Source organism: Carassius auratus, unplaced genomic scaffold (genome assembly GCF_003368295.1).
Source record: "Carassius auratus strain Wakin unplaced genomic scaffold, ASM336829v1 scaf_tig00018967, whole genome shotgun sequence".
Lineage (NCBI taxonomy): Eukaryota > Metazoa > Chordata > Actinopteri > Cypriniformes > Cyprinidae > Carassius > Carassius auratus.
Window position 1 is genome coordinate 19,821 of NW_020524915.1, and position 23,742 is coordinate 43,562.

The 23,742-nt window shown below is 39.8% G+C and overlaps 1 long non-coding RNA gene across 1 annotated transcript; it reads right to left on the reverse strand.

Moving 5' to 3' along the window:
- Positions 1 to 216: 216 nt before the first annotated feature.
- On the reverse strand, positions 217 to 23,742 carry LOC113076124 (uncharacterized). The gene is made up of 3 exons (XR_003281115.1): positions 22,136 to 23,742; positions 21,159 to 21,207; positions 217 to 257 (listed from the first exon to the last, which is right to left on the reverse strand). It is a non-coding gene; the product is annotated as an uncharacterized LOC113076124 (long non-coding RNA).

The window sequence follows — 23,742 nt, forward strand, 5'->3', positions numbered from 1 at the left end:
AGGGTGCTGGGTTTGGACTGGGCTTGGGGTTAAGGGTATCCCCCGGTTAGAGGGGGGTGGCTGGATGTGAAGAGGGGTGGGGAGGGGAGGTTTGGGATGGGAAGTGGACACCAGTGAGGGGGTTGCCGAGGAGAGTTCACGGGACGACTCCTGGCTCTTCTCTTGACTGCGCTCTAGGCCTGACACCTTGGGAATGCCCAGGCATTGCAGCTCCTTGCAGGCATTGGTGGAGAGCTTGTCAATGCTAAAATCTGGAACTAAAGAGATGGAAAAATGTTCTTTTTTAATTAATGTTTCAGAAAGCAGACATACATATTATGGAGATACTTTCAATTGACTTAACAAACTCTGGCAACAAATTTAAACTCAGGAAACAGCAAGACAGAAAATAAAGCCTTGTGCCACGGAAAACAGATTACTTCATTTCTCAAAGGCAGGTCTTTATTGCTGCTTCAGTGTTTTTAAAATCGCAAAATTAATTCGCAATTCAGTTCTGCCAGGTCAAACGTGTCTTACTGATAACCAGATTCTGAGACCTAACATACAATCATAATGAAATTTGAGCCTAATAAGCCAACATTAAGTTCTTGTGAATGCCTTAACGTTTTTTTGTTTTTATTAGGGAAAGGTCATAAACTGTCCAAAGGAAAACCTGACCGGCACACCCAAAAGTGGATGTTACTGTTTCTTATTGTACAAATAAATTCACTCCATGATTGAGAAAGAAAGAGACTATTGACCAAGATTCACTGTATTCTCTGAGACCAAGGGCTCACAAGGGATCACAATGCATGCATAACTCCTTTCACTGTCTGCCTCAGCTGGAACCACACCCATCTGTCTTTTCCATCTCTTCACACCCAGCCAGGCCTCCCTATCGCCTGCAGCAAGGCATGCTGATTGAGCCTGAATCCCATGGGCTTTGGGGACCCTGCTGGAATAGAACCAACATAGATTGTTGATCTTTCTCTCACGGGCCTGGGGACCTACCAATGCAGTAGGCCATGGGGCCTAGTTTAGAGCATAAGGTCCTGGGGTCAAATGCACCAGCTGGACGTACTCCCGGTTGTAAGACTAGGCTGGACATAAAATGTGCTTTAAGTAGTGTGTAGAATTAAAACCTGTTGCACCATCTAGGCGTGCTACATCTGAGACTAAATCTTATGCCTAGACATAATTCGTTTTTAGGATTTATGTCTGTGAATTAATTATTACTGCAGATGTAAACTGTAATGTCTTTGTAAATATCACACATGATTTGGGATCATTAAAAGAAACTGTACCATTTGTCATCTTGCTTAAAGGGACAGTATAAATGCTTGGAAATATTTCATGTCTTTAAGTCCATTCATTATTTGCAGCATACCTGCCATTCAATAATCACAGTAAGTTTTATGCTTTGTTACTTTTAATCAGAAATAAAGCTTTCAAATTCTATAAATTTTATCACAAAATAAATAGGAAATAAATAAATAAAATAGTGGCTTTGACACTAATAATCACAAGTTCGCTGTTGCACCTCAGTTCAAGGGGCACATAAACTGATTTGTTCCTCTTTGCTACTAGCTATAGGAAAAATAAACATGAATTAACATCAGAAAAGTGTTGAAAGAAGGGGTGGGCAAAAATATTATATCAGGATTTTTTCCCATGAAAATCACAATTCACGACTTTATCATGATTCTTTGTCATGTGAGGTTTACTATTTTGCAAGTTGTTGGAGCAGTGCTGCCAAACTAATTTCCCTATTTTAAAGGTGTCATGAATTGAGAAATCAACTATTACTTGAGCTTTTGATATATAAAAGGCCATTGTTCTAAAAGAATATCCTGTAAGTTTCAGAGCTTACAGGAGCTTTAAGAGCTTCCACAGTAGAATATCAATGCATAATTCTGAAGCCCCACCCACTGCTTCACGCATGGCATAGTAGGGAAATTATATAAGTGGTACTAAACCAGATTGAGCAACCAAACAAACATGCCATTGAAGATCGCAAAATATTGTGCAGTGCCTGGTTGTGGAAGAATACAGTCGCTGCTAACCTTCCTTCGGATTCGGATATTAGGAATCTGTTTTCAGCTCATGTGAGTAAAACATTGAGCGTTTGTAAACAAGACATGTCGATGCTGGATTTGCAGAGAGACTGAGATTAAAAAGCAATGCTCGACCATTTAAATTGGATCCGAAAGGAATGGCACACTTATGTGAGTAAAAAAATAGTTGTACTATGTGTTACTATAGATTTGTTAGAGTTCGCTTGATATGTCCTGATTATGTTTGTGTGTCTAACCAAAAACACAGAACTATGAAGTTAGTTTGGAGGTAGTTTTCTATACAAAACTACTATCCTATCATAGCAGTGGGTGTTTACTTCCAAGTCTTCAATGTGGCACGCCCACGTCTACGTCTTTTTATGTCTACCTGGTGCAACCGAACCCTGGTGTGCAGTTGAGAGGTAATGTGTGTGATGCAGTCATTAAGGGTCAGTCTGACCTGTAGCACTCTACCAGATGAAGATCAATAATCTGGGAGTACAAGACACCCTTGGGGAATGTTTTTGTGTCAAACATCTGCCATGTGGCATGAGGGGAAGGCAAGACACACATATGCACAAACACTCATATGTATGCATATACATGCACGCAAAAGAACAATCTAAATGCGCACACACAAGACCGATGATGTATATGCGTATGCTGTAGGCTGAAACAATATACCCATTGAAGTGAGAGACATAGGCTACCTCATTTGACCCATGAAAGATCACAATTTTTACAAACAAGGGCAGTTCAGCCTCCCAGCTCAGAAACAAGCCATCCAGAGGGTGCAATAAGTCACCCTTTATCCTCTCTGAATAACTGGATTTAAGGCAGAGAGAGCTAACAACACTCAAAAAAGCCTTTCACACTTGTTTGTGTCAAAATGAGGGCTTTTATAAGTGAGTTCCCTTCAGATTATATAGCTCCAGTAGGCTGTCAACAACTGACATGACATGTAAGGACAGATGTGGTCTCTTTACTAGACACACAAACGCGTTGGTGCTCATCTCCCGTGCTCTCTATACTCTATACTGTGCTCTGTGGCCTTCCTGTAGAGACTCTTTATAAAAAATATCCAATGCTCTTCTAAAAGCCTGAACCACAGAGAGCTCTGCTGCTCCTCCCTGGAGCAACTCTCTCAATGTACTAACATGCCTAAAAAAACAAGACGGAGAGTGAAAACACTGCTTATTCTTCCTGTAATGAAGACTCCAGGGCCGGCCAGGGAGTGGAGGAGAAGTGTGTTTCTCCTCCCTGGGGAGTTAATTTGTCAAGTCTCCTTGATCCCTGGAAACAAATAAATGCAGCTTTCTCTCGCCTCGTCAAAAAAGAGTGAAGAGAGGTGATTTTTATTCCAAATGACAGCTGTGGAGGAGGATGTTTATTAAGATTGTTGAACAGACCGGGAGGTGGACTTTGCAAAGTTCTCATCTGATCACACAATGTTTATGTATGTGTGTTTGTTTTTGAGCAGGATTAAGGTCTACAGGGCTCCTGGAGCAGTCTGCTTGGGTGAAGTCTCGACGGACAGCAAAACACAGCTCATTATCCTGAGGTGAGTCCACTCTGAAAGAACACACCATATTCAGCTGCTAAAAACCACAGCAGAGTCCAGAGCTCTCATAAACAGAATAGAACAGATATTATGCACAATTTTCCAGATAAAATCTTATTTAGACACCAAGTCTGCATATTATCACTGCTATGGCTTCTAAGGCTTCTGATTTCATTATTCTAAAGCTAGGTGAAAGTGACAGCGATAAATAAAATAAAGGGAACAAATATATATTAGACAAATTAAGATGTATCAAGTCAAATCCTGTCTAGAAAGGAGCTAAACATGTCGTTCTGAGGTGAGGCCACAATGTTGACTTAAATCAAACATATTAATCCTGTTTAATAACATGGCAATTAAGTAAACGCACAAATCCAAGTCTTTTTTATTTTTATGTCAATTAAAGAAAAAGTGGACAAAAGGTGTCCAAACCAGTTTAAATTTCTCTCCTCCCTCTGCTTTTACACTGTATTACACTTAATCGATAGCAGATTTTGTTCACAGTATCTAAAATGTACCATGGTTCCCCTTTCAGATGGATTTGTGCTGAGTAGAGATGCACTGATCGATTGGCCAGGGATCAGAATAGGCCGATTTTCCTCATGAACGAGACTGATCAGTGACCAGCCAATCAGTCTCACTTCTTTTTCCGATTTGAGCCGTTCGTAGTCATTCATGTAGGTTTCACACTTAGACCTAAAGCGCGTGAACCACTACTGATCTATATTAGTGGAGCGCACAAGCCGTTCTCAGTCTCAAACAGCTTGTGAGCCACAAATACCAAAATGAGTGGCTAACTGCGCTAATACGTTCAAATACATTCAGAATTATGCCAAAATGCCCATCTTAGCGAGTATCCAGTTAAACACAGTCAGTTTTGGAACGTTAAATAGTTGAGAAAGAGAAAGTTTGTTGTGTAACAGTATATTGGGTCCGTGGATAAACTCTTAAAGGGACCGCAGTCCAGTATTCCTGCTGCTGTCTGTCATGTTAACCAAAGAACAAAAGAAAAAGAAAACCTCTTTCTGCTCTCAATTAATACATTTTATAACTTTAATGGTAAGCATTTATTTGTATATAATTTTTTACAATGAAGACTACATAAATGACCTTTGATAAAAACGTACATTTAATTACTTTAATTTCTGTAGTATTTCTTACCTGAATAAAAACTTACTAAACCTGAAAAACTCTCTTTATGCTATTGCATTTATTTGTGCTTTTGTTTGGAATTTTTTTATTTGTTCTTATTGTATTATTGACTTTTTACTTGGTTTTAATCTTTTTTTTTTTTATGAAAGTTGAAAAAAAGTAGATTTTTTTTTTTGGTATGCTGTCAATGAAATTTCTTAGGAAAACAATTCGGAATCGGAATCTGCAAAATCGGTATTCGCAGATCAACAAAAAATCGGAAATTGGAATAGGCTAAGAAGATTGCAATCTGTGCATATCTAGTCCTAAGTTCTAAAGTCATCTTTCAACTATCCAAACTATCCAAACTTTGTGGTCAACTGAACCCAGGTCTGCACCAAAATACAACCATGAAAGTTCTCCAAGTTAAAGCAGTTTTTTCACTATTGGCTATCCATACAGTTTATCTCTAACAAATTTACCCAGGCACAGTTTAAATTCAAAAAGCCTTATTAGTGAACTTATGTACATGACAACCCAATCACTATTCACACTATTTGATATTTGTCTGACTACTTGATGCAGTTCTGCGCAAATAACACCAACAACACTGAAGTGACTGAAGTGTGAAAGATGTGTGCTTTGAGTTCTGCCTCTCTAAATAAGTTTGTGCACCATCATTTGTAAGTGTACTTATACAAGGATAATTACTGGGCCTCCCTGGGTGGTATGTGCCGATAACCAATCGTTCTGGCAAATGCCAGTAATGCGGTTACACTGGGCTTCAGGCATCCTGACACTTCAACAGCCCTTCTGCCCTGAAATAGCCCACATACTCCTGTCATGCTAGAGATGAGCTCTGGGGTCATGGGGCCTTCCTTCAGTGCCCCCAGGCTGGTGTTAAACTCTTCCCTTCATTGTAACTGACAGCCCTGCATGTCTTCTCCGCCTGGCTGCCGTTTTACTGTCAAATCAGTTGAGCTGAGACTTCAGCTTGCAGGTAACAGTTTAGACATGGCTATTTGTGATCACTCAGAAAGATGATGTAAGGACAATAGAGGGCAGCTCAAAGCCATGGCTGAAACAATGCAGCAGCAACAAGCATTCAGCTTCACATCCCCATTTTTTAAATACAACCACAACACAGATTAACAACTTTAACCAGCTCAGACCTGATGATGACAGCAGCAGTGGGCTATTCTTAACTACACGGAACGTGTGCGATAAAAGGTATCTTTTCCATGTTAAAGTTTTTGTCCTAACTAGACACGAAGGCAACACTTGAAATTTCATATATAGAAACAGTTTCTATTCCCGTGACAAAGCAGCTGTAACAACAACATTCAAACTATATGACAGTAGATAATCTCAGGTGATTATGTGATTTATTCAAAGTTAAATGTCTCCAATATCTAAAAACTAATGCTAGACACCCCTAAAATCCCCCCCTTAAAATCACTGCAGTAAGAAGCTGCTGAACTCAACAGCTGAATAACTTATACTACAGCAACGGTGCACCTGTGCTAGGTGTTCAGAACAGGTGTTTGGAAAAAAGCAAACTTGCTAATAAGACCATTTAAAAGAACATCACTTGTTGTAATCAATGATAAAATGTGATTTGAGTGATGTAATGTGATGTAATAAAAAGAAATCGCCAACTCACACAGAAACACACATATTTTCAGCAGAAGGAAATCTGATATACTATGGCTTTAAATATGAACTGAGAGTAGGGAGAGAGAATGATTGAGGTATTGACAGACTAATCCCAGCTGACAGTGGACACATCTGTGGTGTACACATGCAAGATCACAACACAAACAAAGGCAAGCTGTCACAATATCCCTATACCAATTAGACACACAATTCAGAGAACCGCTGATATTTGCACAACTAGGCCTGGGTAAGAGAAAGAGAAAAAATAATGTCAAATACAAAACAAAAATACAGAAAAATTTGTTAATTTGTCAAAGTTAGATGTTGGCCCTTGTTGGCCCTGTCTTACATTCTTATGATTGTGGTTAACAGTATAACAGCAACTACATCTCCCAAATATTGCAGAGGCAATATTTATTTACACTTTAGTGGAAGGAGATCACTCCTGGTCCCTAATCGAGCCAAGCTCACAGCCATAATCAATCAGTGTAATGACAGACAGGCCAATCCACCTCTTAACCTTTGGGCTGAAATAAAACACTCAGACAGGCGGCTGACCCAGGAGTCTTCATTACGCATTCAATATCAGAGTGAGCTAATGCTACAAATGCCATCCTAACAGCATTAAATGGGGTTGTCATTGGTTATTTTTTCCAAAAAACCTTTTTAAATCAGCAACCGGCATAGCCAGAGAATGGTCGTATAATGACAGGTACATGCCCGAGTAATGGACCAATTAGAGTACGTTAATAAATTAAAGAGTCTCATATTTATCATGTGAGATTATGAATATTTCATCATGTCAGCGATAATTTAAAAGAGGAAATCAACTGACAAGAGACAAACAAACTAAACCCATCATGCCATTCTGAGCATACATTTTTGAGAAAACTGTTCAAACACGGCAGCAGATGTCTGGGTGTTTATATTGGCCGCCCATTTAGTGTCACATTTCACTCTTTTCTCAACACCTTGTGCTGTTTGTTGCTTTTATGGATGTGTGTAAATCTGTGTGATTGTTCAGTTCAGTGAATGTGTGAGGGTTCATATCCCACAGGCTACGGTGGTAAATGCTGCTGCCGCTGTTTAGAGCTGGTCAATCTGCTGTAATTACTGTAATTAACACAGAGATGTTTTTCTAAGCACTTGTGACAGACACACTGCTCCCCGGGGCCCTGAGAACACACACACACACACACACACACACTACTAACCATCCCACCCTCACAAACACATTACTGTCAGCTCATTCTCACACATACCTCATTCATTCTGTCACATGTCGCTTTTCACTCTCTCTGCTCCAAGCTGTCAAGCCTATGCTGTTGTTCCTACATTTGCTTTCTGTCTCTTTTGAACACTTGCTTTTTAGCATCCCTGTGAATGACTGTGAGATATCACATCTCAATGTATCAGATTTAAGTCTAGTCAGTCTGAGCATGCCTACTGATGCCCAAAAATCTAGGAAATCAAGTCAACAGGATTTGAAACACATCCTCTGTGTCTTTTCTCTCTGATCATGAGGCAAATGGCAGATCTACATTTCAAAATGTTAAGGAGTCTATGTGTGTGTAGACTGGGTAATCTCTGGCAGAATGATAGATTTCTTCCGTGGTGAGGACAGGGTTGATCCCTCTGAGAACAAATCTTTATATATCCCTGAGAACTGAGATCATGTGCACACCAGAGAATGCTCTGACAGCAACTGGGAATGTGTTACACACAAGCACGCACACACACACTCACTAGGGATGTTCATTTTAACCAGTTAACCGACCATTGCTGCATTTTTAAAATAGGCTATGCTACACATATCATTTTTTTGTGTTTTTATAGAGAGAAAGCCTAAGTCGCATTTTATTATTTCATTCGGAAATAGGCCTAATGCCGACGCAAAATGTCAACAAACATTATATTAAACGTTGCAAACATAGCTATGCTATTTTAGTTCCCCGCACTCCACAACAAATCTTTTCAATTAACAGTAGCCTATTTAAAATAAGAACAAGAATAAAAATGTCCTATAAGAAGTTATAGCAACATCAAATGTTTCCATATTCACAGTTTATTTAATTGCCAAATTATTATTTATTATAGCCTACATCACTTGCATTCCAATATCCACATAAAACAAAATGTTTTGCATAAAATCATGGTGGTTTGTTGATAGCACTTTACAGCACACATTTTATTAAAAATTTTAACTGAGCAGTGTGTTTTTTTTTTCATATTTATGACTGAGGAATCTGACTGGGAATTGTTAGATTTTTTATGATCCAATCTATTCCTGATGGATATTTTGTTGTTGAATAGGCTATCCTGTGTCACTTAGATATACATCACATTATGGAAGTAAAATGGGTTGCAAATGGCAGTTCACATTCACTTCAAAGTAATATGTAATTTCCACAATGTTTTCCAGTACTTTTTTCCCCCATTTTAAAATTTGTAGAAAGACTCATTTTCAGTGTTGAACAAATGATACACAGGTACATATGAGAATGATTTATTGAGTGGACTTTACGTCTGTCCATTATAAAATCTTTCATTTAAATCAACCATTTACTCTGACAAGTCTAGCACAACAAGTATAGTCTATAAATGAGAGTTTACAAAATTATAGCCGTAATTTTTGATTGAAGGGAAATTGTTACATCTGACTTGGAAATGGAGATGATTCAGCTGTTCAAAAAGCAGCTGCAGTGATAGTGAATACTGATGTAAACATGCCTGAACATAGACAAAACAGCAGCAGCAGTGAGCCTCTGAGAAGACTTATACACACAGAGGACAAAAAGAGACAAAGAGGTGATGATGGAGTCAAAGTGCTGTCTATCAACACTACACCTTCCTGTTTTGGCTGCACGTTTTCTGTCAGTGAGCACAACATTTATATTTTAATATCTAGACCAAGGATAGGAAATGCCCGGTTTTGCCAGACACAAAATAATTTCCATTTCAAATATTTGTCAAACTATTCATCCTTTAAAATAATTAGGAAGTTCACACTATCTTTGACCTTGAAGGTGTATCTAAAGGCGGTCACACATCGGATGAGAAGCGCTACGTTGCATCATGCCATGTCTTTAAAATTTGAATACATTATTTTATATGAACGTACACCCACCGAGGTGCGATTCGGCGTCTGTCCGCACCACCCAGCAATGGTGTGTTGTATTTCTTGTACAAATTTTTCTAGACGCAACGCTTCTCGTCCAGTGTTCACAGGCAAAAAACAACAACAACAAAAAAACCTTATTCATCTGCTAGTGGATGTTAATTTCACCCTTTCTATAACTTTTTACAGGTATTCTCTGTTTAACCCTCTGGAGTCTGAGGGTATTTTTGGGGCCTAGAAAAGTTTTGTCATGCCCTGACATTTGTACTTTTTTCAGTTGCTTATAAACATCTAAATGGCTAAAGTCTAATCTCACTGTAATCAGCACAAACTGGGCTATAATAATATGTGAGCAGTATGTATGTACACAATTGTGTTTTTGAGAAAAAAAAATTATGCGTGATCAGTGAAAAACTAAAAATGTTAAATCACTTGAATAAGGCAATAAAGCACATACAGAACATTGGTACCTGGGACTTTTGAGAACTAGAGCTTGTAGCCTAGAGTTTTTCTTTCTAATTATGTGAAAATCATCTTGTTTACTCACCTACAGAAAACAATATATTGATTTAAATTTTCTAAGACACTTTTTGTTGGTAAAAGTCATATGTGAGTTGGAGTCAACTATCATGAATATCATTGTGATTTACACCTGAGAAGACAAAGGCCTGCATAATGAGCTGCATAATGAGCCTTTAAGTCAGCTTGTGTCACTGAGTGGGAAGAGTTACAAGAAAGAATGTGAGGACAAAATAAATGTATAGATTTTATGTTTGTAATTTATTTAGAATATATTTAACTATCCCACAACATAATTTAATATTCACTTGCGAGTGGCTTACTTTGAATGAAGGACATAAGTCACCTCAAGTAAAGGGACTTAAGTCATTCTTAGCATGGAGCTTTTTTTCTTTTCTGTTTTTTTTACCTTGGTCTGTAAGCAACTACCACCAAAAACTGCATATTGACTGCATAGTATTGTACTTGTGACTGTGAGTTCTGCACAGAAAAATTTAAGAAAAAAACCCCATATATTTTCATATTTAAATTATGTGTTTTGCTGTGTGTAATAACAGATAAAATGGAATATTGGTTTGCCTATTTTTTATAAACAAATATTTATTATTTTCTGCTTCCATTATAAATGTAATCCAAATTTCAATTACTTATTTGTAATAAAAAAGTATGTATTATAAATATATTATATTTAAAAAAATATAAATGTTTTGTTTATATATATATATATATATATATATATATATATATATATATATATATATATATATATATATATATATATATATGTTAATAATGACCTCTTTGAGTATGGTTGCTAATGTTTTGGCATACCTACTGCTAATTGGTTTAAAGTGTGTATTTGTGTGTATTCATAAGTGAGTGGCTGCAGTCTCTACAATATTAATCCTTGACACCAGCTGAATTCGGCATCTTTAGATCACCATTAGTGGTGTGTCCCTCAGGGAACTTCAATTAGTCCTGCAGTTTTTTCCTCTCTCACTCAGATTTCACAGCTGAATGTTTTTAATCCATTCAAACAGGGCAGAAATTGCACTCCATGCCTCTCTATCTCTCTGAATGTGTGACACGGGGGACATAATGCTGCCCTTCACCGAGATTTCTGGAAACATAAGCCCTCCAACAGCCCACCAGAACTGGCACTTACCAGCTCATACAGCCTGTGTGTGTATAAAGCTCTCTCATTACCCAAGGCTCATGTTTCAGTAAGTTGAGGATTATAGACACACATGATGTTTGTGTGTGTATGTAAAGGGGTGTTAGGACTGAGCCACCTGGAAATTCAGTCTTCCTAGGGCACGGCTGTAAACCAATCCTTTGGCTCAACTTGTTGCCAAAGAAAGAGGCTCTTCCTTTTCCTTCATTCCCATGTCTCCCTCCCATCCTGCTATACTTTAACAAGTACATTATTTAAAAATCAAACTAAATTGGTGATTTTTGTGTTGATCAAAGGAAACCGGGGCTGAAATGTGTGACGCAAGACTGGTGAAGCATTCTGCCTGTGTGTCCTTCATTCGTTTATCAGAAGTGCTAAGGAAAGCCGAAACAGCCAGCTGCCCCGAGAGTCTCTCAACACACTCTTCAGTACGACAGAGGTTGGGGGAGTCATTGGGAAACACAGGACCCCCCTCAGACCCTGCAAAAACTTAGGTTGGGTTACTATCAGAACAAAGACGGCTCTATGCAGGGCGGCACTCTCAGAGGAGGCCGTGGTTCAGACAACACACATTGATACACACATACTTGTTAAGGGATGTAAGAATCATATATCATGTCTGAGGTGGAGGGAAAGTAGAGTCTCCCGTGTGTGTGAGAGTCTCTCGAGTGCATGTTGGTAGGTACTAGTGGTCAGAGTTCAATGCATTTGCGTGTGTGTTTTTGTTGTACCTAATCTAAACAGCAGCCCTCAGCAGGCCGGGATGTTTGCTTTTCTAGTGTCCCTTAAGCCCAAGCACTGAGACTGAAATGCCTGGTTTAGGATGTCACTGTTTGAATAAAACTTGACACACGGGATAAAGAGCATCTTCTCAGAGCAATGTAATCTGGAACAGATGGTGAAAATCATGCAATGGGACAGCTCTTCATAGAGCTTATGAAACCGTGGTCCGAATGTGCAATCTTTATGGAACCAATGGTGATAAAATGGGACGTTTCACACTTCATTAGTGCTTATTTATATGAAAGCACACACTGGATTTTCCCTTCAGCAAAGAATTTTCTGGAGCAACCACAAGTTGGCCTGAATTGAGCAAGGCCTCCAGGCAACCAGATTTTGCTCTGTTCTGTAGGCCTACTGCATATTGCCATACATTTTGGAAATGGTGAAAAATACTAAAGCTTGACCTTCAACCTAAGTGACCTCTGACACTGAGGCCAGAGGTGTCGACGTATCAAAGTTTAAAATGGTCAGGAGAGTGTGTTGCAGTATTTGTGCTTTCTTGATCCCATGATTATGCACCTCTCTGTCTCTCTTCAGCTGAGTACTGGCCATCCAGAGGCCTAAATTACTGCTTCTCTGAGGTTCTGGGTTGAAATATACAGGTGCTTCTCAATAAATTTGAATGTTGTGAAAAAGTTAATTTATTTCAGTTTTCCAACTAAAATTGTGAAACTCTGGCATTAAAAAAATTCACACACATACTGAAGTAGTTTAAGTCTTTGGTTCTTTTAATTGTGATGATTTGGCTCACATTTAACCAAAACCCACTAATTCACTATCTCAACAAATTAGAATATGGTGACATGCCAATCAACTAATCAATTCAAAACACCTGCAAAGGTTTCCTGGGCCTTCAAAATGGTCTCTCAGTTTGGTTCACTACACAATCATGGGGAAGACTGCTGATCTGACAGTTGTCCAGAAGACAATCATTGACACCCTTCACAAGGAGCCACAAACATTCATTGCCAAAGAAGCTTGCTGTTCACAGAGTGCTGTATCTGAGCATGTTAACGGAAAGTTGAGTGGAAGGAAAAAGTGTGAAAAAAAAGATGCACAACCAACCGAGAGAACCATAGCCTTGAGGTTTGACAAGCAAAGTTGATTCAAGAATTTGAGTGAACTTCACAAGGAATGAACTGAGGCTGGAGTTAAGGCATCAAGAGCCACAACTCACAAACATGTCAAGCAATTTGGATACAATTGTCGTATTCCCCTTGTTAAGCCACTCCTGTGGCGTCTTACATGGGCTAAGGAGAAGAAGAACTGGACTGTTGCACAGTGGTCCAAAGTCCTCTTTTCAGATGAGGGCAAGTTTTGTATTTCACTTGGAAACCAAAGTCATAGAGTCTGGAGAAGCTCATAGTCTAATTTGCTTGAAGTCCAGTGTTAAGTTTCCACAGTCTATGATAATTTGGGGTGCAATGTCATCTGCTGGTGTTTTTTGGAAACCAAAGTCACTGCACCCATTTACCAAGAAATTTTGGAGCACTTCATACTTCTTTCTGCTGACCAGCTTTTTGTAGATGCTGATTTCATTTTCCAGTAGGATTTGGCACCTCCCCACAGTGCCAAAAGCACCAAAAGTTGGTTGAATGACCATGGTGTTGATGTGATTGACTGGCCAGCAAACCCACCAGACCTGAACCCCAGAGAGAATCTATAGGCTATTGACAAGAGGAAAATGAGAAACAAGAGACCAAACAATGCAGATGAGCTGAAGACCACTGTCAAAGAAACCTGGGCTTCAATACCACCTCAGCAGTGCCACAAACTGATCACCTCCATACCACGCCGAATTGAGGCAGTAATTAAAGCAAAAGGAGCACCCAACCAAATATTGAGTACATGTACAGTAAATAAACATACTTACCAGAAGAAATGAAGTATTATGAAGTTTTCTAATTTCTTGCGATAGTGAATTGGTGGGTTTTTGTTAAATGTGAGGCAAAATCATCACAATGAAAAGAACCAAACACTTAGTTTACTTCAGTCTGTGTGCTTTGAAATTATTGAATACATGAGTTTCACAATTTGAGTTGTATTAACTTTTTCACAACATTCATTCATTCATTGAGAAGCACTTGTACTTAAGCACAGACACAGTTGGTTGAGATCTCTACACACTAATCCCTCTGTTACCACAGCGACCTCAAACTGCCATAAATGCATAATTGGACAAAAACAGACCTGGGAATTGACAGACCTGGGAAAAAATGAAAAAGGGGAGCTGAATGGAAAGAAAGATGGGAGAAGAAATCAAATAAATGCGTATCTTTTCTAAACAGAGGAAACAGGAGCTATAGGTGATGTCATCACATCTGTAAGGCAGGGTTTCAACCACAGGGAACCTTTTCACTTCTGCTTTCAGTTTCTGTCACTCATTCATGTCAGTCAACCATGGTAAGACTATCAGATATTTTACAGACACATACTTTTCAGATTAAGAACAGACAAAGGAAACATACAGGTCCAGTTCAAATTCCCAATGCATTGTGAAATTTGTTCTGAACAGCTTGTAAATACACACAAACACACTAACGTTCAAAATTTTGACGTCAGATCACCAGTACTGCATTTATTTGATCAAAGATACAGTAATAACAACAATACTGCAAAATGTTAATTTATAACAAGTTTTCCAAATATATTTTGAAAGGCATTTTATTCCTAATTACTTTTATTCCAGTGATCGCAAAACTGAGTCAATAAATATTTCTTATTATTGTTAACGTTGAAAACACTTGCTTAATGTTTGTGTTAATTTCTATAAAATAAACTTTTATCTTTCTGACCTTAAACTTTTAAATGGTAGTATATACTAAAAAAAGATCTCAGAGTGGCTTTTATGTTAACATACTCTATCATTAAACAGCATTACAACACTTTGAGGTCTTTTTGAGACTGTCTCTTACACTGTATGCTCTTCAACATGGCTAAACTCACCATGCCATCAGAGCCATTTCAACAAGGTCTCTTGTCTCCCTGGCCTCTCTTTCTTCCACTCTCTCGGCACCCTCCACTAGTCACCAAGATGGATAAATTTACTTTAGTCCTTCAACCTCTGGGGTTTGGGAACAACCTTGTAATAACCTCTTTGAGAGAGAGGGACAGATGGAAAGAGTGTTTGAGTGCAGTTTGGGGCTGTGTTATGACTACAGACAGGAAAGACCGAGATAATGTATAGCGTTAAACGAATGTCTGACTTCCAATTCCTCAACAGTTCCATGGCATCTCAACCTCTTATCCCAGTACCGTTAGTGTGTGGCTCTAGTTAAAGCTGTGTTTTAAAACACAATCTTGTTCCCCGTGCCAGGAAAACCACTTATAGAAAGCCTACTGGAAAAGCAATAATCATATGGTTATACAAAAAAGCTTAATCATATGTGAGGACACCAACATACACACACATGAACATGCATGCATCACTGGGCAGACTGTGAGAGTGGGTGGCGCTACTGTTTGCTGGTCTTGGGGAGTAAATCAGGATGTTGCCCATGGTGTGTTAACCGCTGTGGGTTTGTGTGTCAGGGGATGAGACATCACTGCAGACTGTGAACTGCAGCCAAACTCTCACCACACACACTCACACAGAGCCAGAAATTACAGCTTGTCACTACAAACTATAAAGACATGACCACAGATATACGCCAGGTAAAGATGCTTATAGTTCAGTATGAGGAATGCTAGCTAAGCTGACTGAGAACAAATAATCAGTTACCTCACCTGCCCAAAAACAGACAGACTTTGTTCATTGATCTTCAAAGAAAAAAGAAAGAAAACAGGAAGCTTTGACCTCATCAATCAATCATTCCAATCGGTTACTCAACATAAAACAAGAACACATAAATAAACAACCTGAGAGATTGCATATATTATTGACTAAGGGGAAGTCATGGCCTAGTGGTTAGGGAGTTTGACTCCTTACCCTAAGGTTGTGGGTTCGAGTCTCAGGCCGGCAATACCATGACCCTTGAGCAAGGCACCGAATCCCCAACTGCTCCCCAGGCACCGCAGCATAAATGGCTGCCCACTGCTCCGTGTGTGTGTGTTCACTTATGTGTGTGTGCACTTTGGATGGGTTAAATGCAGAGCGCGAATTCTGAGTATGGGTCACCATACTTGGCTGTATGTCACGTCACGTCACTGACCAAAGATGAAATGTTAAAGTAATAAGCAATGATAATGGCTTTTACTAGACTAGCAGTGCAAACAGATCTGTCGATTATCATACTTTTGTTTGTTACACTGTGAAAAGACGCACATTTGTTAGCGTAATTTCATGCTGTTGCCAAGCAACGAAATGACCCAAGATCATTAAATCACTTTCCAAATTAATAAAAAATGTATCATACCCTGTTTATTGCCCTGTTTACAAATGGCTTTAAATGTGCCTCATCCAATTAGATTTTAGAGCTACAAACATCTGTTTTATCCACCTTATTTTCACTGTAAGAGAAGACAAGACATTTTTAACTTCAATATGCAAGGCTTCCTGTGTCGCTACCAATTATTTTCAATGACTAAAACAATCCATTATGATGCTTGATGTGGCAAACTGGTGTTTGCAATCAAGTTATTTTTATTTATTATCATAAACAAACACTGGTTTGTAGTGCAAATAGTTTTACAGTGTACTGCACGTTGTCATTCTTTTAGTTATTTACATAGTTATTTGCAAAATAAGGTGTATCCTATAGCATGCATGAAATGCAAAAATAAAAAAAATAAGAAGCCTTTCAAGCCAGTGTCAAGCACACAGAATCTTGTATGCAAGCATTCATGCGAACACACACATACACTCCTGAAGCTTCAGACATTTGTGAGACTACAGCACTCCGCGAGTGCTCCGCTATCTCAAGAGCTCTTAAAATCCATCCATCCAGCTCTTAACAACTCTCATCTGCCTCAAACTTCATCTTTCTGCCTCTCCTATCCTTCTCTTCATCCTCTCTCCTCTTCTTTTTCAATCTCTAGACAATGTCATCGTCAGTGAAATTATACCTTCCACACAGGGCCTCACCCGAGTCCTGCTCTTCAGACGAGCGCTCTGCTGCTAACATGTTTGCGTGTGCTGTCAACTGAGTCTGAGCTGTACATAGTATTTATTCATTCAATATCATGCAAGACAGTTCATCAGCTTCTGTGATTTTTATATATAAGCAACCAAGCTATGTACTAAACATACATAAATATTTCATTAGGCATTAGACGTTCACCACAGCAGACACTGTGTGACTGGCGGCAGTAACTAGATTTTATTCAATGCATGCCCAGACATAAATAAAACACAGCACTCACAAAACGGCTACCTTCTGTTTTATGAATGATGCTAGAAACTAAAACAAATTCTATTACTGGGAATTACTGCCAAACAAATAAAAACCAATCTGTTAAGTGGTCCGGGTGCTCCTAAGTGGGACACTGACAGCATACTGAGAGAGAGACAGAGAGAGAGAATGAGGTATCTGGAGTCAAGTCTGTAGTAACAGCTTTGTCTTATTGTCCAAGTCCAAAAGTGGCCAACACAATGTCAGACTCAATTTATACTCTGCAACAAACAAGATATCAGACATTTAAAGTGTAAAAGCATTTAATTCATGAAGAACATTTTGTTCAAAACCATATTGGACTGGACAGCCCTTCAAGCATATCTCAAAGAAAATTTCTGAAGATATTTTTGTCAAGATAAATTAGCACATATATCTCAAGTTCATAACAACACCAAACTGGAAGCCCATTGAAGCCAAATATTTGTCTTTTTTTTGTCATTTTCTCAAGATCCTGAGATAACGACAGAAAAATAACTGAATGCTGTGTGTTTGCAAACAGTTTGGTCTCACCTTGAACATGTTGGGAGGGACAACATAATTACAAAACACATCTTATTAACAAACAAATACAAAGATTGAGTCAAATGCTACAGAGTCTCAGAATCACAGATAAAACAGTTAGATATCTCACTAGTTGAGTCGTCACAGTTCCTGTTGTTCTCACACTTGCTTGCTCTGAAATCGAGCAAAAGGCTTCCTAGATGCACAAGATGCAGGAGATGAATACACTAATTGAAGCAGGCTGGTTGGCAGCCACCTGCAGGCTGTGTGAGAGACAGTAATTAAGTCAAACATTTAATGATTCTGCTTAATAGGAGTGAGAGACAGCACAACGAGGAGAGAAAAAAGAAAACAAGCAACAATTACACAAAACATCAGGAGGGAGACAAAGAGAGAAGAAAATAGAAGAGGCGAGGAGAGGGTCTTAAGGCCTTTCCACACTGAGCGGGAAAAAGCTAAAAGAATATCGGACGCAATGACATGCTGGGATAAAACAACAGATTTCTATGGATGGTTCCACATAGACCATGAACATTCAGGCACAGAAAATGCAAATGTTTTTTTTCGAACCAGTCCGACAAATCTTTTCAGTTTTGCAAAGCGAAAACACAGGCCATCCAAAAACATTTTAGCTAGAATCACATGATCAGAGCAGCTGCTGTTGCACGAAAAGGCAAGAGTGATGGCACTGATTCAAAAACCAGTGTAGACAAACATCGAAGAAGAGTATCCCGGATAAGAGAGAGTAAAGACACACATTTAAATGGAGATGGAAAGCTCTACCTGTTTGACCATAATCAAGTTTAGATTTTACCATCCATAGAACAAGATTAAATATCTAAAAGGCCTGTGACCTAGAGGTTAGCACTCTTCTGAGTCTTGAATAGACTGACAATGACTAATTTCTTGATCTTTTTTCCTACTAAAACAAAAAATTTAATAAAAGTTTAGTATTTAAATTAGGCCAGGTCACTTTTATTTATATAGTGCTTTATACAATAGAATTCGAATCAAAGCAGCTTTACAGTGTCTAACAGAAAAATAGGTTGTCATAATGCTGGAGGACAATAACAAGCAGTCCATTTTTCAGTTATGGTCAGTTCATTGATGATTCAGTGAGGTCATCATCCAGTACAGATCTCTTCCAATAGTTTCTGTGTAATCAAGTCAACAATACTGCCAGAAATTAAGCATATCAAAGGCAACAATAACAAGGAACCAAAAATCCATCGGTGACAGAAATGGAGAGGGACAGTTATCTTTGTCTTTTTAACAAATTATGAGACAAAATTGACAGTGACATCTTGTTTATCCATTCTTCTCTTCCCTCTCCACCTCTCAAAACAACCTACAGCCCAATAAATGATCTAAGATCTGTTTTCTTCTGCTCTTTTGGAGTTTGATCTATATTTTCCCCTCAGAGGTGCCTCTTCCATCTCATCACGCTGTTGAATGTGAGGCATTTTTTGAGTGTCAACCATTTGAGTGTGGAAAACATGCAAGCCTCTCGTTCTAGGCTCCAGGCAAATATTGACATCTTTTCTGTTGCCCGTCTCTCAGCTCTTCAGTTCTACGTTCTCTTTCTTCTTTTGTTCTTAAGGGTTAAGAATCTGAGCGACTGGTAATCTTCTGTAACAGAGAGCAGTGTCCTGTATACACCCGCTGTCTTTCATCTTCCTAAAATCCTCCAATAAAAATACCACAGCGCCTAAGTTCATTTGCACCTGTGTTTTGGAGGACGATACTCTTTTCTCCATCTCTTCTGCCAGTGGAAAGATTAGCATATGGCAAATCGAGAAGGGGACAAGGGGAATGTGAAGGAGAGAGGGAAAAGACAGAGAGAGAAGACACACATTTAAATGGAAATAGAGTCTGAAGGGAGATGAAGTGGCCTGGCAGTCAGTGAGAAGAGAAAGCATATTTGTGTACTGTTTCCCAAGTGCCAGCTTTTCAGAAGCAGAGGAGGCGGGCATGTGTTAGTTTAAGGCGCACAAAGGGAGTTTTAATCCTTTCTGAGGGGTCGTGATGGCCACGGTGAGATGTCTCCAGGAGGGAAAGCCTTTCCAAAAAAGTCCCTCTGAACCTAACAAATCAAACCTCTAAAGAGCAGAATGTGGGAAATGTGTTTGGGGTCCCGAGGGAGTGAAGCAAGGGGGAAAAGGAGGAACAAGGGGCTTGTCGGCATCAATCAGTCCCTCTCTCTCACCTCCTTCCTGGGGTCAGATGTCTTTCCAGCCTCCTTCACCCCTCCCCACCCCACCCATCATGCTCTCCACCCTGGTAACGCACCATTACAGAAGAATGTGGATTCACAAGGCTGGGCTCCATTATGTTGGCCTGCCCAGGGTTTGTAAAATGGGGGAGCTCAAATTGCAAAGGCTTTAAGAGCAAATTAGCGGTGTGCTGATGGGCTCCTGCTGTCTAAAGACACTGAGGTTTTAAAAGCAACTCAACTGTCTCCCTGGATCCTTTGACTCACGCGTTCTTACTGCAGACTCCACATGAACCAACTTCCTATGTGTATGGTGGGACGTTTACATGCACACAGAGAACAGACGGTGAGGGCATCGCAGCTCCTCACTGTACAAACACAAAGCATGCTTTTAAAATAGACACGGCAAACAATATCACACACGCAGAGTATCAAACCAGCAGGGCAGAATAGCTTCTTCCACTACCGTCTGTGCCGCAGATCCACCACCTTTATTTAGCATTTCACAACTAATCAATTTCCATAACAGAAGCCAGACGCCGCTGCACATGGGACCCAGTGTGTGGCGTTTACACATGCTGCGCGCCTGAAATGGATTTTCTCATTCATCACTCAGCAGCACATTGGGATCTGTTTAACAGAGTGGCTCAGATGGATTTCTCATACGCTGTGAGTAAGCAAGAATACAACACACTGTGCCTGTCAATGGAATCGTAGTCAGCCTTGAGGAAATGCATTATTTCCCATGCCACCCCGGAAAGCAAAACACATTAGACGTAATCTGAATGCAATATTGGTAAATAAGGTTGTCTAGAATAATATGACGGATTCTAGTTTATGACTTGTGGGGCATCGAAGACTGCATGCTTCACTGTTATATATATATGATACCTACAATATATAACAGTATTTATATAGACTAGGATTATCCTCACAAATGGCGATAATGATATTAATTTTTAGATCATAACACTATGATTACAGCTTTAACATTTTATTTTACAGAAAACAAAAACCATAACAATTTAGAGTATGTGCCTCTATATGAACAGAAAATCTGTCAACAACTAGACAACTGTGATTTACACGAGCAATAAGCACATGAGCAGAATGGAATGAAGAAAGTCCACCACATACCTTTAAATGCAGCTGTGCTGAATAATTTCTCTGAGCCGGCATCGGAGCCCTGAGAGAGAGCGAGAAAGACAGAGTCAGTACATCTGCTTCAGATCTAAGCAGGTGGGCTTCATCATCAAAGGTAGCGCAGCATTAATGAGCGCAAAAATAAAGTCACTTTCCAAGGCGGCCACTGGATGGCACTGTGGCTCCATGAGCAAAACGACGCGCTGCACTTGAGACCGGGTTGAACGCATTAACATTGCTGTTATTGTGCAAACATCCAGCGTTGCAATTTACACAGCATTTAGGTAATGAAAGCTCATTTAAGTGACAATGTGGTGTCAAAGGGACATCGGCTAATTCAATTGACTTAACAGCAACAAAGATAGAACCATTACAGCCCATCCATTAGCGTCTAACCTGACTCATTCGTGAGGAAAATAATACACAAACAGAACAGCTTTTGAGTGAATGTAAACTTGCAATGGGACATTTTTACGTCTTTCTGTGGATACATTACTAAGAATATATTCTCAGAAAAACAGCTCATTGGAAAGCAATTATTCTGACAGGTTTGGCAACACTATATCCATCTCCTGCTCGAGGCAAAAACGACACTGACAAGTCTAAAATTAGCACGTATATAAAACGTTAAGTCCATTTTCACAGCTGAAAGCTGAATAATAATTGTTATAATAATGTGATATTCGTTCATTAACATGACGTCAAGAGAAATAGTTTCCACACGACAACGCGTTCGCGCGACTGCTTTATTTAAACCACAAGCGAAAAACATCTGGCAACATTCACTGCAGATGTCAACTACAATGATCCACAACCAAAGACAAGAAAACAGCGCTCCAAATCCTCCAGCCATCGAGTAATCCACTGAAACGGCTTTTAATAATTCCCCTAAAACGTCGAATGACATTGAGGTCGTCGAGATATGAACTAAAAGAAAATCCATTTTTGAAAGATATGAAGATGAGGTGTACCTTCTGATGTGGTGAGGTTGGCACGGAGGAAAATAAACCAAGAAATCACTTTAAGGTTTAGTAATAAATACGCCGTTTCACATTCTGCTTGTCAAACAATTTAATCCACAAACAGGCGGCGAATTCCTCTCGTTCGCTCAGAGTGAATGACAGCCATGCAAAAATAAGAAGCCTTTCCCAGGGAAGAAGAGGAAGAAGAAAAACATCCAGAGCTCAAAGCGAGAGAGGCTCTCAGACAAAGGCAGCCATGTGCCTGGTACCCAAGAGCGCAGAGATGTGGAGAAATCCTTCAGTTCGTCCTCTTCCCGCAAATTGGCCGTTTGAAATCCTCGCCAACCGTCGCAGACTTCTGCGCTTTTGTGTAAGAGGCGCGCTCAGTGACAAACCATCCGCGCGTTCCTGTCTCCCGTGCGCTCGTGCAGAGCAATAAAATCCAACAAAGCGTACAGTATTTCCCTCCTATAGACAGAATGGGTGGAGTAAAGCCGCAGTAAAACCCCGACGCCGCTTCTTTTCCTCGAAATCGTCGCTGGTTTCAAGCTCGGTTTCTGGTTTCTGGTTCCTGGTTCCTGGTTCCTGGCTCCTGGCTCCCGTTCCTCGCGCGAGTGCTGCCTGTACCCCCACAAACTCTCTCTCAATCACCTACGGCGCGACCGGTTCCTCCCACTTCCTGATTCTAACCTAACTTCATTCAGCTTCTACCCCCTGCTTGTTTCTGCCTCACACACACGGAACGTGCTTCCTCCGCTCAGCTTCACCGGGCAGACGGTGCGTGTGCGCGTGTACGATGCTCAATGAGCGCTACTGGCAGAGGAGTCCTGAAAGAATGCAAACAGGAGACAGAGCGACCAGCAGGAAGAGAGAGAGAGAGAGAGAGAAGGAGGGAACTGGGATAGTATGATATTCTTTCACTCTCTTGCTGCTAATAAATTTAGGGTGCAGCTACTGTGAAGGTGTTGGAGACAGGGGCTCTCTTCATGAGCAACACACACCTCTCTGGTTCTGTCCTTCACAGTATTCCTTCACTGGGGTTAGAATCACCCAGGCTGACCCAGAGCAGCACAGTTTGCTCTGCTGAATAATTATTGTTAATAGTGTAGTGATGTATGAAAACCACTCATGCCGAAGTCACATGAAAAACAACCTGATGCAAAATCTCTGTGGGGAAATCAAGGAGCCTTTGGGTGAACTGCTTTTGGAAATACTGCAAAAAGTTTGCCAAGCAACGGTAAATGTGACTTCATCTTTTTTTTTTTTTTTTACAAGCGGGTGAGAGCTGTGCTGTGTATTGCTGGGACATGGTGATATTTAACACCAGGAAAACATATTTAAGACTAAACTGCTCAACCACATCTGCAGCGATCATACATGAAGACTGGCCTTAATTGTGTTTCTAAACCAAGGTGTAATATTAACCTCCTTCCTCCAGGGTTTGAGGAAACGCTTGAAGATCTAATTCCACTAACCTCAGCCCATGGACACTCAAACCCAAACAATCCACCAATCTTAAAATAAAGCCGGACATTCCTGGAAAATCTCCTTAATCTGACTGATTTGGGGTCCCTTGGTTTAGCAAACCAGTATTAACCCTCTGCACCATGGGTCAA